Source organism: Electrophorus electricus, unplaced genomic scaffold, assembly GCF_013358815.1.
Source record: "Electrophorus electricus isolate fEleEle1 unplaced genomic scaffold, fEleEle1.pri scaffold_103_arrow_ctg1, whole genome shotgun sequence".
NCBI lineage: Eukaryota > Metazoa > Chordata > Actinopteri > Gymnotiformes > Gymnotidae > Electrophorus > Electrophorus electricus.
Genome location: NW_023336144.1, coordinates 1 through 18,355, shown reverse-complemented (window position 1 = coordinate 18,355; position 18,355 = coordinate 1). Strand labels below are relative to the sequence as shown.

The window sequence follows — 18,355 nt, the reverse complement described above, 5'->3', positions numbered from 1 at the left end:
TTCATTCTAAGACCAGCCAGGTTATGATTCTAATTTGGCCAAATAAATCTTGAATGATTCAACTCACTTTAATAACATTTTTAGATTATCACATATATGTACAGTTTCATGTCACTCAGCATTAAGAAAGAATTTCACACTCACCTTTAGTGAGAGGAAGTACAGTAAAGAGAAAACACAAACTGAGCATCCTTGTCTCTATGGAAACACCACTGACCTCCCAGCACACACTGACAACTCTACACCCAGATCTCCACTACCACTGTGGACACACACTGACTCCAGAACTCTCACAGCATTACTTCAGTACTCCAGACCCTAATGTCCACCCAGCAGAGAGGAACTGGGAACAAATGAACTTGGCCAGAGCTCTTATGTTTCTTTTCAAGTTCACATCACCAGCTTTACAGAGACATACAAAACCACACACAGTGCCATCATGTCCTTTGACCTGTGAGGACTCTGGTTGTTTCTTCCTTTGTGATGTATCCCACAACCCCACACTGACCATGATGCTGCATCTGTGAAACCATATAGGAGACACACATGCTCATTATAAAGCAAAGGGGGTGGAGTCTGATGTAGAGGAGAGAAACAAACAGACATATTATCCCCTCACTCTTATTCTCAAACTCCTCTTTCTAAGTTTATAGTTTTAAAATGCAGTTTATAGAGTTAATCACCTCAAAGCTTGCGCACATACAAATTTTTGCATTACTTTTTCATGGCTTGATATATTTTATGTTTGCACTACCCTATGATGTCCTGTGTACTTAATATTTTATTCATTGTATCAAATTTGTTTTATTGGTAAATATACTTTGAACTATTATGCACTGTCACTACAGAATGCTGTCTGCTTTATGTCTCCAGAGACTATAAGCATGCAAACACACCCACACCCACATTCAAGAATTTCTAGATAGTGAGAGGACCTGCTTTTTGTTTGCTTTTTCAGTTTCCACATCACAATAATTTGTTGTGGACCATTGCTTATGCAGAAAAGTTCTTTAAGATTTTTTGTGAGTAATATGAAGTTCTGGATTCACTGAATGAGTCAAAAACAAACAACAAAAACCTGCATTACTCACAATAAGAACCTATTTGAACTTTTATAAACTCTATTAATCAGCCTTTGAACATGGACATGGTTTGGGTAGTACATGAGCAGTCCCTTTTCTCAGTGAAGTACTGACATCTCTCCTCACAGTACACAATATTACCCAAATTATCAGTAACCATACCAGTCCTACTCATACTAAACCTGTTTTGTACTAAATTAAATTCAAACTGGACCTGCCATTGAGAACACACTGGAGCCTAGTCCTAGTTTTAGTCTGTGTTTAAAACATCATCCTTTATCCCAATTTCACATTAGAATAGACCCAGCAGTCAGAGTTGTGCTGTTTTGATTATTAAACTACACTTTACAGAATAAATGTAGTATTTTGTACTATTTCTAGCTAGAAACCACTGATAAGCCTGTCATGGCATAAGGCAAGAAATAGACTAGAAGGAAACTGAGCTTGTGAGTGTGTGACCACAGCTCAGCTGCAGAGGTGTCAAAGCAGCACGGTTGTCACTTCTGGTCTAAAATGGGCTTTAGATTCTGATCTGGTATCCACTGCCCACTGGTTGGAACTGTGAGAAATGAAACCACAGCAGACGTCAGACATCCTGAGCTCTCAGACCAGAACAGTCTCCTCCTTCTTCTGGGGCGTTCATAAGGTGTTTTGAGAGCAAAATGTTTATTGACTTTAAAAACTGCACATACTTACTTTAAGATGCCATACACATATCAAATACTTTTCTACCACAATTTAGTCCACAAACCATATTTTTCTCACACCACTAATAGATTAAGAACACTGCTGTAAAAGTGGAGCCTGTATGTTATATTTGATGTATTCACTGAGCTGAGTTATTTCATGACACAAGTATTTACATGAAAGTAGGGTCATACACTGACCATGACTGCAGACATTAGCATTAGGGTGTTTATACAGCAGGAGACAAACAGGGAATATCTGGGAACAATTACTGGGAGGGGTAAGAGACAAAACTCACATGAGACACATGTCAAGGGGCAGAGCAGGGGAGGAGCTACAAACTAAAACATACAAAAGCACATGGAGACAAAGACATACTAAAGCAATAACATGTAATTGTCTTCTACTCTTTACTACAGTGTAGCCTATAGAAACGTATACCAGGAAATATAGGACAATTATATTTTAACTATATTAAAAAGTACACAGACTTCATAAGATGGAATCATAAGATATGCAGAAATATTTAATAATTATTTGTTAAGCAAAACATTTTTCCAGTTCTACCCGAAAAAGGTCAGCTTGCTTAAATAACATTTTTATATTAACAAATAAATGTACAATTTAATGCAATTCAGCATTAAAGAGAATTTCACACTCACCTTCAGTGAAGAGAAGACACAAACTCAGCAGCTTTGTCACTATGGAGACACCAGCACACACTGACAACTCTACACCCAGAACTCCACCACCACTGTGGACACACACTGACTCCAGAACTCAGTCCAGAACTCTCTCAGCTATACTTCACTAAAGTCTGCAAGGATGTCACTACAGTAATGTAGTGTCTTGTGAGTCCTGAGAACACCTGAGGTCTGTTTTTTCATTGTGTAGTTTCACAGAGCCCACAGGGCCCCTGTTGCCTCTGTGAACCAGACATGCATGTTGTGGTTTCAGTGTGGGGGTGTCTATGGGGGAAGAAAGAAGAGGCTTGAGAAACCACCAGAAGGCTGAAAAAGCCTCCTTGTTGACAACTTGCCGTTAAAGCAGCCATGTAACACAGCCAGTTTACTGGTGGACAAATACTGCATATGCTACTTATAGTGTAGTCATGATACTTTATAAACATAAAATGCATAAATACAGCAAACATCATACAGCATAAATACATAAAATCAGCAATAGAGCGGGTTGCTTTTTGGTAATGAATGGTGTTTCAAACTATGGATGTTTATGTCTCCTCCACCACAAATCCTTTTTTCTTGTAATAAAGTGTAAACATTTGTATTATTCTATTTATTGTGTATTTGACAGATATTTGACAAGCCAGTTAAACAGAGCCTGGGTGATCAGTTATAATTAGACTCTGCCTTTGCTATGAGCCATTACACTTAATACTAAAAACTGCTGGTTAAAACCACAAGGACTAAAACCACGACTAACAGCTCGCTCAGACCATGTGTGTTTCTTTTTAAAAACAGCCCAGGTAGCACAGAGGTTTAAATCCAGTCATTGTGGCCCCCAGTAACATCATTATTTATCATGTTCCTGTGCCTCATACACCTTCACTTGGGCCCAATCACATTTCACCCCTTGACCCTACCACTTAGCCCTGGCCCTCCATATGCAGTGTTCATGAGTAGGGGTTGGGTGTCTGATAGAGGGCTAGGGTGAGGTCTTAGGGCTAAATGGCCCTCCAAACTGAGGGTTTTCATAGTCCCACTCCAAATTGAGTGTTTCTCAGAATCCCCTGTGAATCATTGAAAAAATGTTTTGTAACTCAATCCCAAGGGGCAAGATGACACTTGAAAACAAGGAGTAGGAGGAAAAATGAGAGGGGATTGGCCCTTGGTAAAAGTCTAAGCACTAAATCTAAGAATAAAATGGTTTAAAACATATTACTTTTAATATGCATGGTTTTACCTAATCCTAGAGATATATAATAAAGTTAAGATATCTGTTACAGGACAAGGAGGTTTTCAGATCCAGTACAGACATTAAGTCATATAAGATCAAATAAATTTGAAAAAAAGAACTAAAATTCTTACTCTCTAATGCACAAACATTAAAAAAAATCCTCAATGTCAGACCTAGCTACCATACATTGTAATTTCTGACTTAGTTACTGCTCAAATGATCAAACCAGAACTGCATACATATTTTTACAATTATGGCCCCTCTAGTTACTGGCTTAGAAGCAGTGTTACTGTGATTCTTATTACTTTATCTGACACCAAACCAGAGGTGATAAATCTGATTTTGAACCCTGGCAGACTCAAAGGGGCCTGGATGTTGCACCAACTGCTGTGATCAGATCATCATAGTGAATCAACATACAAGACAACACACCGGGAATGCACACCTCGGGAGGATAACAGGACCTCTAGAAAGTTGGACTAGACATTAATTGCTTATTTTTTCACTTATTAAATTCATTTTTCTTTTTAAATTGTTATTATAGTGGTGACCATTGTTGGCCAGAGGAGGATGGGCCCCCTTTTGAGTCTTGGTTCCTCTCAAAGTTTCTTCCTCTTACTTCTTCCTCTTGGGAGATTTTTCTAGCAACTGTTGCCCTTGGCTTGCTCACTGGGAGCTTGGACTTGGCATTTGTAAAGCTGTTTGTACAACATCTGTGTAGAAAAGCGTTATATAAATAAACTTTGATTTGAAGAACTCCAAGACTGATTTATAAATGAGTCACAGGTCAGTCAGAGAGTGCCACATCTGTTTTAGAATTCACATAGTTTCCATAACTTAAGTAATATGTGTATGAAACAATGACAAATATCACCAACATGCCTAATGTTATAACTGCCCCTGACTGGTGTGTTAGAGACTGCTATGATTGGTCTGTCAAAACAAATGAAGACCCATTCAGGTCTCACTGAAAACCTTTATTACCATTCAGATGCCTGAGTTTGTGCACAGTAAACACAGCACCACCCAGGGCCCAGGGCATGGTAAACATTGTGCCACCAGGGCAGAGGGGACGGTAAACACAGTGCCATGTAGGCCCAGGGCCTATTTTTAAAAAGTCCAATTTTCCTTCTATAAGATTGATGTATTTTTTTATTGACTTACATAATTCATACCTTTAACCTGTGCATTATTGTACAGACCAAGAAAAGGCTTTTGATATGTAGAAGCTGAAAGCAACAGTACATTTGTGGTGTGAGTAGAGTTCACATCTCTAGTGGTGGAGTGACATTCTTACAGAGTGAGGACCAGTTTTTTGGCCAACAAACAAGTTACTCCTGCAAACAAATTCCATATCAAATTTGAAACTGAACCACACTACTCAAACTGAACATGTGCAATTAAAATACACCCTGACTTATGTTTCATGCACTGCATTATGTATAAAAATAATGTTTTGAAATTAAATACTCCTTTAAACATCTGTTCAAACTTTTTTAAAGTCTCAGGTAGCCAGTTCTGTGGCTGCCCTAATTCCACCTGCTGTTGTAACAGACACAGTTGTGTGTAATGTCGAGAGAGAGAGAGAGACACAGTTGTGTGTAATGTCGAGAGAGAGAGAGAGAGACACAGTTGTGTGTAATGTCGAGAGAGAGAGAGAGCACCGTCAGCACCGTCACCTTTCTGCTCGCCTTCTCAACACTCCTTTTTCTTTGGTAACGCTGTACGGTGCTTTTTACTGTTTCCTTTACGTATAAATACAGTGATGGTAGCCGTGTGACCTGGCTTGAAGTGGTCCAGGAGAGAATAAAAGTATTTCAGATTGCCCACACCAGTGTGTGTGTCACTCCATGTTAACTCCACGCATCGCGGTTACCCCGTAGCACCTGTTCCTCACTCCAGGTAAGAAGCGTTACACTATTTTCATTAATAAGCCTTTAGAAGTACTTTGGGTGTCGTAGTGAAATGAACTGACCAAACAGCAGTGAGGGAGGTTATGTTGGGTCTCACCCCCTGAGCTTCTACATCGTGTCTCTGTGACAAAGGACGGAGCCACTTAACTAAGAATGAGACCGTCCTCACTGACAATGTGAGAATATCTGATAGATCACTGACTGATAAGGAAGAAAGAGGACGTACAAAACCTACCGCATCTCTATATTTGGTGTGTGTTGTGTTGACCTTAGTTTGTCAGAGTTTCATCTGAATACACTTCCTCTCCACTATAAGTGTAGCTGTGAAGTCATTTAGTAGACTGTATTGAAGAGTGTGTACGGTGTGTATCAGCAGTCCTGCTGTAGCTGTGTGTAGTGTGTGTGTAACTCAGTAAGAATGCAGGTGTGTGTTTATCTGCTCCTTGTGCTCCACGCTGCTGATGTTGAGTGTTACCTTCTCTCTACAGGTGTTGTCATCCTCATACATTCATTTACATAAAGGTATTTATATCTGGGATCAGCAGAGAGCAGCAGCTCACCACTTACCCCAGATTCTGTCTAACGACAGAACTCTTTAGTTTAGAACAAAAGCTGTTAAATGCTAACCTTGCTAGCAAACACTCGAAGTGAACAGCAACTCAAATATAGCCTTCGTAAATCCATGCCCACAAACTTCTCTCAAGCCGGTCAAACCGCATCCAAGTGTTAATAAATGTCTCCCAGACTAGTCGGTGTGTCGTATAACTCACTGTGAACTAGACAAGTGAAGAAACAGCACCGGGACGCGACCTAGATGAGGTTTGAGGACATGTAGCTCGATATCTGACTTATTTACAAATCCTATTAGCTATCGTTGCTGTTGGCTTCCAGTGTTTGTTAGCAATGTTAGCAGCTTTTGTTCTAAACTAAAGGAGCAAAATATGGACTCCAAATATGTCTTGTCCACCCAGGTTAAGGGAGAATAAAGTAAATTTGTTGACTTTATTTGTTAAGTGGGACTGAAATCTGCGCTGTGGTTCGGTCCACTAGAGAGGACCGGCTGCTAATTACTTACTTCAGACCAGCATAAGGTAGGAATTGTAGGGACCATTAATAAGACTGATGAAATTAAGAAACAGTGTACAGAATATTGTGACTCTTACAGGAATCATTTTGCTCTTTTTTTACATCTACATCTCTAAGTAGAAATCCTCTCTCTAAGTAAAACTCTATCATCTGTTGGAAAGTGAAATAAATATGAAAACAAAAAAAAATTAGCAAAGCATTAGCCATTAGATTAGAACATATTATTCCATCACTGATCCATCCTGATCAAACTGCTTTCATCAAAGGAGACACTCAGCCATTAACAGGGTAGACTACTTAACCTAATACTGTGACGGTGGCAGTTCAGAGGAAGTGAGAGGCAAGGTTGCACCAAAGTGCTCTTTATTTTCCACTCAATATGTGACGATACCACCAGTAACGACAAACACTACTCTGTTCCAATAGTCCTTGTAGCGATGTACACGTTGGGAGTGAGCAGTCCGACTGGCCACTAATGTGCAGCGCTTTCTCTCGGGACCTGTGAGTTTAAATGGAGAGAATGAACAAGGAACAGGTGAAGGTGATTAGTAGGCAGGAGACTGGGAATGAGGCAGGTGTTTAGTGTGATCCCTAGCAGGAGTGGGCGTGTCCCTCCCTCTGGCTGCCCGGCCAACCATGACAAATACGTCACACCTCACTCCACATATTAGAAACTGCTATGCAGAGAAGGCCTTCAATAAAGTAAATGGAAGTTTTTCTCCTCACATTTTATCTTTAACACCACACCTAAGGCCACAGTCAGTACTAATGTAATAACATCATGTAAAAACACGGTATTTGATCCAAATCCCACTGCAAATGATAAATCCAGCTTTAAGGTTTTCTTAGGTATCCACACTAGCAAAGTCTTGGTTGTCTGAGTTACTTGTAGACTTTCTGCTGTTATATTTGTTGTTGTGCTGTCATCTGTGCACATTACCAGTAACGTTTAGTTCAGTGATGGTCAAATACTCCTTTAATTGTAACAAATATCTTGTGCAGTTCAAGTAAGAATTTCTCAGGTTTTTAACACACATGCTTCTTTGTTTTGGTTTTCCTGTCACTGTTTTCATCTTTGTCTAGTTTGCATTCGTTAATCTTTGTATAAATATCCCTTGTTTTATCGTCTTGGCTGTGGGTCTTTGAACGTGCGCTCTCTCGTCCTCCCGTGAGTTTATTGTTGTTTGGTAACGTTATTAGCCTGCTCGTTATTCTAGTGTTTACTGTTTAACTTCCTTCTTGGTAATGATGTGCAGACGAAGTCCTGTGAAGCGTTTGAGGTTCTTCCTTATTGTACTGCTGAAGGACTCGAAGCTTTGGAGCATTGAAAGCTGGTGACAAAACAGCGACCCTGGTGGTGTTTCAGAAATTAGAGCAGCAAATAGATTCAAAACTGCGCAGCACTATAAACAATACAACACTGCACCGCCTTCATATGTCATTAAAAAAAATGGATGATCAGTAATGATGTTTAGTAATTAAATTCTGAAATAATTTTGTAAAATCATTGTTCCCTTTTATGTAAAAACAACAGGTTGGCGTTATGAAACGTTTACTCTCACTTTTACCTTCTATAATTAGCGCATTTCCATTTTTTTTAGTAAAAAGATAAAGCTTCCAAGTTATAGGACAGTGCCAAACTTATGAAACAGTCTCACCCTCATCCTGTGCTTCAGTGACATCTGAAGCTTTGACCTTCATTAGTCACGTGTTGTTAGTAACTTTAGTGGTAATATTAATGGTATTATTCACTTTAGTGCTAATAGTAACTGATACAGGCTTCGGTACACAGTGCGATACGAGCTTTGATGCCTTAGTATTAAATGTTACATCACAATTTTATTGTTTCTGCACAGTTCCTGTATCGTTTTTTCTCCCTTTTTGGTGTTCCATTTAATCAGTGTTTAGTTTGCATCATTTGGTTAATTTTGCCGTTGTGTCCACCTGTTTTGCAAATGAAGAACTTTCGTTTACACATGTGCGTAAAGTCCTGTCTGCTTCTGCGTTACATTATCGTTCTGAAAACTGCACAGTGTGCAGATCATTAATGTAGGTGGACCAGCTGGATCAAAATCACTAATGTGTTCTTATTTTAGCTTTTTGATTTGAAACATCTAAAATAAGAAGCAAGGCTTTGCTATGACAAGTTGCAAATGGGCATAAACAAACAGTCATAAAAGTTGATTTAGTCAATGTTGATGTCAGTTTGACATTACAAGTGACATATTTGGAGCTTGTTACTGTAATTATTTACCCCTGTCCCACTTACCTACAACCAAAGGCAGAGGTGCAGGCAAAGGTTTAATGCACATAAAACTTATAAAATGTATCTGATTCCAAATTATTCATGTAATTACAATTTATATTCTGAAGAGAATGCTCTACTGCATTGTCTAGCATGTGTTATGAGAATATGCATAACCACCTTTCTAAAATTCCTCAGTCTTAATACATCCTGCTTTGTCAGCGGTTCTGTCAGCCTAACATAGGGTTTGATCTACTAAACTTACAGTGCAGAGATTGGATACTTTACAGGAAACTGGTGTCAGCACTCTAAATATATAGAAAAATATAGCTGGCTCTTCACTCAGCCTCAATCCACCAGTGCAGAGAATTTTGACTACACCTTTGGATTTCCTCTCTCTTAATAAATTATCAAGTGATTAACATCATCTGCGAGTGTCTGGACTCCATCAGTCTCATTACAAATACTACACGGAGAGCCGAGCTTCATGAGTTCAATGTAGCAAAGGGTTAATTAGCATAATAGAAGAGAAGTAGATACACAATAGAATAGAATAGATATTATAATGAAACCAATTAGAATAAAATAGATATTATAATGAAACCAATTAGAATAAAATAGATATTATAATGAAACTCTGTAAATAAGTTACAGAAATGTGGCACAGAAAATACTTTCTAAATGTTACCTAAATGCCAGATGGATTGAGAGAAAGACAACATGGACATTAAAGAAGGTGAAGTGGGTGTCCAGGAACAGGAGAGCATGTCTGCTGGGGCTTCCAGGCAGAAAAAAGAGAGAGAGAAGGAGAGACAGAAAGAGAATGTGACTGAGAGAGAGCACGACAGAGAGAGAGAGAGAGAGCACAAGCCCAAGGGAGAGATTTCTCCAAATGTATGTCATCAGTCAACCAACTCTGCTCCAGCTCCACTCTCAGCTCTGCTCCAGCATTAACTCCATATGGTTCAGAATTTCTTTAGTCTTATCTTGATTGATCAACAGCAGAGTTTGTCCAACACTGACTAATCAAAGATTGACCACATACGAACAGCATCCCTGTCATACCACATCCAAGAGGAACCCACAGCTGGTAGAAGAGTGATTTACTGTCCTGAATAACAATTGATGAATAACAATATCTCTGCAAGAGACCACAGATGACCACAGCAGTTGGGGCAAACAAGAACAAGACTTCATAGTCGAGAGTTTGGCCGTACACGTATCAATATGTTATGATTTTCTTGGTTGAAATGACATAGTATGCCATGACAAATGACGCTTGTAGCTCAAGTCTCTCTCAGTGTACACATAGTCTCAGCTACCTGTATGAGGGCATTATGGAATTTGTAGTTCATGAAGCATTATGTATAAAGTCTTGTAATTTTGCTCTTTTTTTATCTTAATTTTGTAGCTGCTTTGGTTGAGGCTTTAGATTAGATTTTCTGGAATGTCTATGGAAATACTGACCAATATGCTTCCAGATCCAAGACTGTTGAATAAATGTGTGATCACTGTTCTCCCTCTGACATATGCTGCCTGCTAAGGCATCTTATTTAGGTTCAATTTAAAGGCAGCATCAGACACTAAATCTGCAGTATAAATAATCTTTCACACCGAACACAAGAAAAATCTGCCTGGTGAAAAACCTCATTCACTTGAAGAGGCAAGAGCTTTACTTGCTTCTTTCTGAAAGAAAAGCAGCTGCTATTCTTATACTAATTGTTAAAACAATGTCACAAGTAGTGTTAGCTGTTTTCTGAAGGACTACGTTCCCCAAAATTACACGATACCAAGACCGCCCATAATCCCCTCATTTTGCTCCACCCATGTGAAAACATGAGCGAGGTGGCAGTTAGATGTGACCGACGCTTAAGTCTTCATACATGATGGGATTGGAAATCTAATTAGAATGGGAATCTAACTGGATCATTTCTGTTACTCAGACCTTTGCCTGTACAGACAACACCAGACCCCTCACTAGACACACAGGCAAACTCAGTGAGATCAGGTGGAAAACTGAACAAACATCAGCACTTCAAGAATCTGTAGCATTTGTTGTATGTGCCACTTGATTGCTGAGCAGGACGCACAGACTCCTTCGACTTTGACACACATTTATTGATACTTAACGCTTACGATGACGGCACTCGCACAACATATACGGATAACACGAATACACGTAACACTGCAGGAACACTAATGACGGCAACATGAACATATACGTTTAACATGAATACACGTAGGACTAGCAACACAAACAATGACCAACACTAATGCACACACCAACAGGGGTTTAAATACACACAGACACACACAACATTAAACCAGGGGCAGGTGTGTGCCATCATGGGGGCTCTTGTTACAAACAAAAAATCACTTCAACTGCACTCGGTGGGCCGTACTGCATATAGCGATGGTCTGTACCAATAACTACTGTACTACATAAAACAAAAAATCTATCCAGCGCAGGATCTGCAGTTCTACTTCTTTCTGTTTCTAGTTACATCTTCTGTTTGTATTTGTATTTCATGCCTGTAGTTAATGACTCTTGTCTTCTGTCCTGTTTAGGTTCTAGTCATTATATACCCATATTACACACGACTTGTTTAGTTTCCTTATTAGTTACTACTGTTGTCATTTGCTCTAGAAGAGAGGGGGAGAAAAAGAAAGAGGAGAGAGAGAGGAGGGAAGGAGAGGAGAGAAAGGAAGAAATAGAGAGAGAATGAGGGATGGAGAGAGAAGGAGGGAGGGAGGGAGGGAGCGAGGGTGGGCAGAGGGGGAGAGAGAGAAGGAGGGAGGGAAGAGAGACAATATATAATCAGACATTTACATCTTATAACTTGATGGTCATGCATCCATCATACCAACATCTATTGGGAAATCTCTTGTGATTTCCAGTACCATCATCAGTTGCTGGTACCATCAGTACCATCAGTGACTGGACCTGGAGAAATTAAGTATGTCATATATAATAGTTAAGTATGTGATATATAATAATAATGGAGTATGTGATATATAATAATAATTAAGTATGTCATATATAATAATAATAACGGAGTATGTCATATGTAATAATAACCATTTTACATGTACATGTGCAGCCATGTTTAATAGTGAAGGCCTTTATCTCGTGTGTTTCTGCAGGCTGCAGTTTGGCAGAGAATCAGAAGACAGACGTCATCACTGCATACACAGGAGACTCAGTACTGCTGCCCTGCTCCTGTACTGACCCACACGCCAAACCTGAGCATTTCACCTGGAGGAAACACAACACAAACAGAAACTCATGGGACGTGATCACCAGTGAGAGTGAACAGTACAGAAACAGAGTTCAGATGGGTACTGCTCACTCTCCAGGAAATCTCTCTCTACTCATATCACACCTGACTGAAGAGGATAAGGGAGACTACAGGTGTTATCTTAACCAGTACTATAAAGACATCAGACTCACCGTTAAAGGTAAAACACTGTATTTGATCCAAATCCAACTGCAAATGATAAATCCAGCTTTAAGGTTTTCTTATGTATCCACACTAGCAAAGTCTTGGTTGTCTGAGTTACTTGTAGACTTTCTGCTGTCATATTTGTTGTTGTGCTGTCATCTGTGCACATTACCAGTAACGTTTAGTTCAGTGATGGTCAAATACTCCTTTAATTGTAACAAATATCTTGTGCAGTTCAAGTAAGAATTTCTCAGGTTTTTAACACACATGCTTCTTTGTTTTGTTTTTTCTGTTCCGACCCCTCGTTTGGTTTTCCTGTCACTGTTTTCATCTTTGTCTAGTTTGCATTCGTTAGTCTTTATATAAATATCCCTTGTTTTATCGTCTTGGCTGTGGGTCCTTTGAATGTGCTTTCTCTCGTCCTCCCGTGAGTTTATTGTTGTTTGGTACCGTTATTAGCCTGCTCGTTATTCAAGTGTTTACTGTTTAACTTCCTTCTTGGTAATGATGTGCAGACGAAGTCCTGTGAAGCATTTTAAGGTTCTTCCTTATTTTACTGCTGAAGGATTCGAAGCTTGGGAGCATTGAAAAGCTGGTGACAAAACAGTGACACCTGGTAGTTCTCAGAAATTATAGCTGCTTTAGATTCAAAACTGCACAGCATTATAAATATACAACACTCCACCGCCTTCATATGTCATTAAAAAAAATGGATGATCAGTAATGATGTTTAGTAATTCAATTCTGCAATAATTTGTTTAAAATCATTGTTTCCCTTTTTATGTGAAAACTTGATACAAAACTATACTGGGGAGACAACAGGTTGGCGTTATGAAACATTTACTCTCACTTTTGACTTCTATAATTAGCACATTTCCAATTTTTTAGTAAAAATATACTTTATAGGACAGTGCCAAACTTGTGAAACACCCTCATCCTGTGTTTCGGTGACATTGAATCTTCAAACATCATTAGTCACGTGTTATTAGTACGTTTATTGGTAATATTTAGTGGTAATAGTAACTGATACAAGCTTCAGTACACTGTGTGATATGAGCTTCGATGTCTTAGTATCAAATGTTCCATCCAATTTTATTGTTTCTGCACAGTTCCTGTATCGTTCTTCTCCCTTTTTGGTGTTCTGTTTAGTCAGTGTTTAGTTTGCATCATTTTGTTACTTCTGAAGTTATGTCTACCAGTTTTGGAAATGAAGACTTTTGTTTACACATGTGCGTCAAGCCCTGTCTGCCTCTGCTTTAAATGATCGTTCTGAAAACTGCATTATGCAGATCATTAATGTAGGTGGAATCAGCTGGATCAAAATCACTGATGTGTTCTTATTTTAGATTTTAGAATTAAAACATCTAAAATAAGAGGTAATGCTTTGCTATAAGTTGCAAATAGCGTAAAACAAACAGTCATAAAAGTTGATTTAGTCCATGTTGATGTCAGTTTGACAGTACAAGTTTCTGTTACTGTAATTATTTACTCCCTGTCCCACTTACCTACAACCAAATGGCAGATGTGCAGGCAAAGGTGTAATGCACATAAAACTTACAAGAAATGATCTGATTCAAATTATGCCTGTAATTACAATTTATATTCTGAAGAGAATGAGAATACTCTACTGCATTGTCTAGCATGTGTTATGAGAATATGCATAACCACCTTTCTAAAATTCCTGTCTTAATATATTCTGCTTTGTCAGTGGTTCAGCCAGCCTAAGATAGGATTTGACCTACTAAACGTGCAGTGTAGAGATTGGATACTTTACAGGAAACTGGTGTCAGCACTCTAAATATATAGAAAAATATAGCTGGCTCTTCACTCAGCCTCAATCCACCAGTGCAGAGAATTTTGACTACACCTTTGGATTTCCCCTCTCTTAATAAATTGCAGGATCTGCAGTTCTACTTCTGTCTGTTTCTAGTTACATCTTCTGTTTGTATGTGTATTTCATGCCTGTAGTTAATGACTCTTGTCTTCTGTCCTGTTTAGGTTCTAGTCAGTTATATACCCATATTACACACAACTTGTTTAGTTTCCTTATTTAGTTACTACTGTTCTCATTTGCTCTAGAGAGAGGGGGAGAAAGAGAAAGGGAAAGAGAGAGGGGGAGAGAAAGAAAGGGAGTGAGAGAGAGAAGGAGGGAGGGAGAGAGAGGGGAAGAAGGAGAGAGAAAAGGAGGGAGGGGAGGAAGGCAGAGAGGGAGGGAGGGAGAGAGAGAGGGAGAGAGAGAGAAAGGAAGAAATAGAGAGAGAATGAGGGATGGAGAGAGAAGGAGAGAAGGAGGGAGGGAGGGAGCGAGGGTGGGCAGAGGGGGAGAGAGAGAAGGAGGGAGGGAGAGAGACAATATATAATCAATATAATCAAACATTTACATCTTATAACTTGATGGTCATGCATCCATCATACCAACATCTATTGGGAAATCTCTTAGTGATTTCCAGTACCATCATCAGTTGGCTGGTACCATCAGTACCATCAGGTGACTGGACCTGGAGCAATTAAGTATGTCATATATAATAATAATGGAGTATGTCATATATAATAATAATTAAGTATGTCATATATAATAATAATAACGGAGTATGTGATATATAATAATAATTAAGTATGTCATATATAATAATAATAACGGAGTATGTCATGTGTAATAATAACCATTTACATGTACATGTGCGGCCATGTTTAATAGTGAAGGCCTTTATCTCGTGTGTTTCTGCAGGCTGCAGTTTGGCAGAGAATCAGAAGACAGACGTCATCACTGCATACACAGGAGACTCAGTACTGCTGCCCTGCTCCTGTACTGAACCACACGCCAAACCTGAGAATTTTACCTGGCAGAAATACAACACAAACAGAAACTCATGGGACATGATCACCAGTGAGAGTGAACAGTACAGAAACAGAGATCAGCTGGGTACTGCTCACTCTCCAGGAAATCTCTCTCTACTCATATCACACCTGACTGAAGAGGATGAGGGATACTACAGGTGTTATCTTAACCAGTACTATAAAGACATCAGACTCACCATTAAAGGTAAAACACTGTTTTTGATCCAAATCCAACTGCAAATGATAAATCCAGCTTTAAGGTTTTCTTATGTATCCACACTAGCAAAGTCTTGGTTGTCTGAGTTACTTGTAGACTTTCTGCTGTCATATTTGTTGTTGTGCTGTCATCTGCACATTACCAGTAGCGTTTAGTTCAGTGATGGTCAAATACTCCTCTTGTACTTTAAAAATACTTGACTGGGATTTAAATCATGACTTAATCTTCTGGAAACAATCCATAATGTCACTGACCCTCATTTTGTCTTTCATGTTATTTCTAAAGTCTATAGGTGGACTATGACAGTATCAATAAACTGCCAGTGTAAAATTGTTTCCCAGCCACACTACATCTTATACACCCAAAGTGACAGAAATGTCCTGTTTTTGATTCATTGCTTAGTACTAGATGTGTTCAGTTGTCCAAAGAACTATTTTATCTATTTTACCTCATGATGACATTTTTCTTAAAGAGTCATGCATCCTAACTATGACCATCCACAAACAGTAAGTAGGAACTGTGTGAACTGAAACCTCAAACTACTGTGGTTGGGGAAATATTGTTTTGCACTGGTACTTTGATATTGTCATAGTCAGGACATGTCAACATTTATGAAAAATATCATTTTGATGTAAAATGTTTTACACAATACTTTAAGAAATACATTCTTTGCTCGCTTCGAGGCTACATCTAGCAGCGCTAATGCTAACAGCGCCAATGCTAACGGTGCTGGTGCAAGTGGCACTATCGGCGCAGCCGGTGGCACATGCGCGGGGCCCACCATAGAGCAGCGCCCTCTCATCATCACGGAGAGTGACGTGAGGAGAGTGTTTAAAAGGGTGAATACCAGGAAGGCGATGGGACCAGACGGTATCTGCGGGAGGGTCCTCAAAGCCTGCGCAGATCAGCTAGCCCCGGTATTCACCGACATCTTCAATCTCTCCCTGACGCTCGGTATTGTCCCGTCCAGCTTCAAGCGGTCCACCATCGTCCCCGTCCCGAAGAAACCTCGACCCTCCGACCTCAATGACTACCGCCCTGTCACCCTCACATCAGTCGTGATGAAGTGCTTTGAAAAGCTAGTTAGAGACTTCATCACATCTTCACTGCCAGCCTCCACGGACCCACTGCAGTTTGCATACCGCCACAACCGCTCCACTGACGATGCGATTGCACATCTGCTCCACACTACACTGACTCACCTGGACGAAGGGAGGGGAAATTATGTTAAAATGCTATTTGTCGACTACAGTTCAGCATTTAACACTATCATTCCCTCCCTACTCACTACTAAGTTGGGAGATCTAGGACTGCATACATCCCTGTGCGACTGGATCTCCAACTTCCTAACAGACAGACCACAATCAGTACGGGTGGGCAACTGCGCCTCATCCACCCTCACCCTCAGCACTGGAGCTCCTCAGGGTTGTGTCCTAAGCCCCCTGCTCTACTCACTGTACACCTACGACTGCACAGCCACTTCCAGCTCTAACACCATTGTCAAGTTTGCTGATGACACCGTTGTCGTGGGTCTGATCTCGGACAACGACGAGAGGGCCTACCTGGAGGACATTAAACACCTGGAAAACTGGTGCCAGGAAAATAATCTCCTCCTAAACGTCAGTAAGACAAAGGAGCTGATCGTGGATTGCAGCAAGAAGCAGGAGCGGCACTACCAACCTGTGAGGATCAGTGGAACCACGGTGGAGCGAGTAGATAGTTTCAGGTACCTTGGTGTTCATATCTCGCAGGACCTGTCCTGGTCCCGCCATACCAGCTCCCTGGCAAAGAAGGCTCGTCAGCGTCTTTACCACCTCAGACGCCTAAGGGACTTCAGACTGCCCTCCAAGGTACTGCGGAACTTCTACACCTGCACTATCGAGAGCATCCTCACGGGGAACATCACAGTCTGGTTTGGAAATAGCACCAAGCAGGACAGACAAGCACTCCAAAGGGTAGTGCGTTCAGCAGAGCGCATCACTCACTCGGAACTTCCTGACCTGCAGACCACCTACAACAAGCGGTGCCAAACCAAGGCCAGGAAAATTGTGAAGGACCCCACCCATCCCAACAATAGACTGTTCTCTCTGTTGAGGTCAGGGAGGCGCTTCCGCTCCCTGAAAGCCAAGACAGAGAGGCTGAAGAGGAGCTTCTTCCCACAGGCCATTCGGGCCCTGAATCAGGGAAACTGATAAACTGTGGGGACCACCACCACCACCACGTAACATGACTGTTACGTAACATGACTGTATATCTGTACATCTGTATATATAGATTTTGATTTATACTCAATTAACCTGTTACAACAACTGTAGATATGGTACTATACAATGGATCTGTACATTCTGTAGATTGTGTACATATATACTCAACCATATACATTGTACATTGTGTATATAATCATAATATACATATATTGTACATACATTGTTAATATACTTTTGTACATACATAGAATATATATTTATCTGTATATATATATTTTTTTCTCTATGCACCCCTGGTTCTCTTCCTCAGTTTGGACAGAGCACGCTCCACCATTTCACTGCGTGTTGTACTGTGTATGACTATGTATGTGACAAATAAATCGAACTTGAACTTGAACTTGAAAATTGCAAAATGACAGAAATCCACTGTTTTTGACTTATAACCTTGTACAAGATGTGTTCCCAGTTGTCCAAATACCCATATTTTACTTCAAATTTGTATTTTTCATAAATTTGCATGAGTCAAAAATCCTGCGTCTTGACTATGATGCATCCTGACAAATTCCCAGCATAAAACTAGGCTACACCCACAATGACAGAAATTACCTGTTTTTGACTCATTTCACCTAGTACTATATGTGCTCCCAGTTGCCAAAGACTTTTTTTTACCTGAAAATGGCATTTTTCTTAAGAGTCATGTGTCCTGATTATGACACTATC

The 18,355-nt window shown here is 39.9% G+C and overlaps 1 long non-coding RNA gene across 2 annotated transcripts; it reads right to left on the bottom strand.

Annotated features, from left to right (window-relative positions):
- Positions 1-53: 53 nt before the first annotated feature.
- LOC118240908 lies at positions 54-6,575 on the bottom strand. Of its 2 annotated transcripts, none has more exons than XR_004775698.1 (3): positions 6,227-6,575; positions 2,432-2,737; positions 54-521 (listed from the first exon to the last, which is right to left on the bottom strand). It is a non-coding gene; the product is annotated as an uncharacterized LOC118240908 (long non-coding RNA). The 2 variants fall into 2 exon arrangements; XR_004775699.1 differs by having other exon boundaries at positions 6,370-6,397.
- Positions 6,576-18,355: the final 11,780 nt, after the last annotated feature.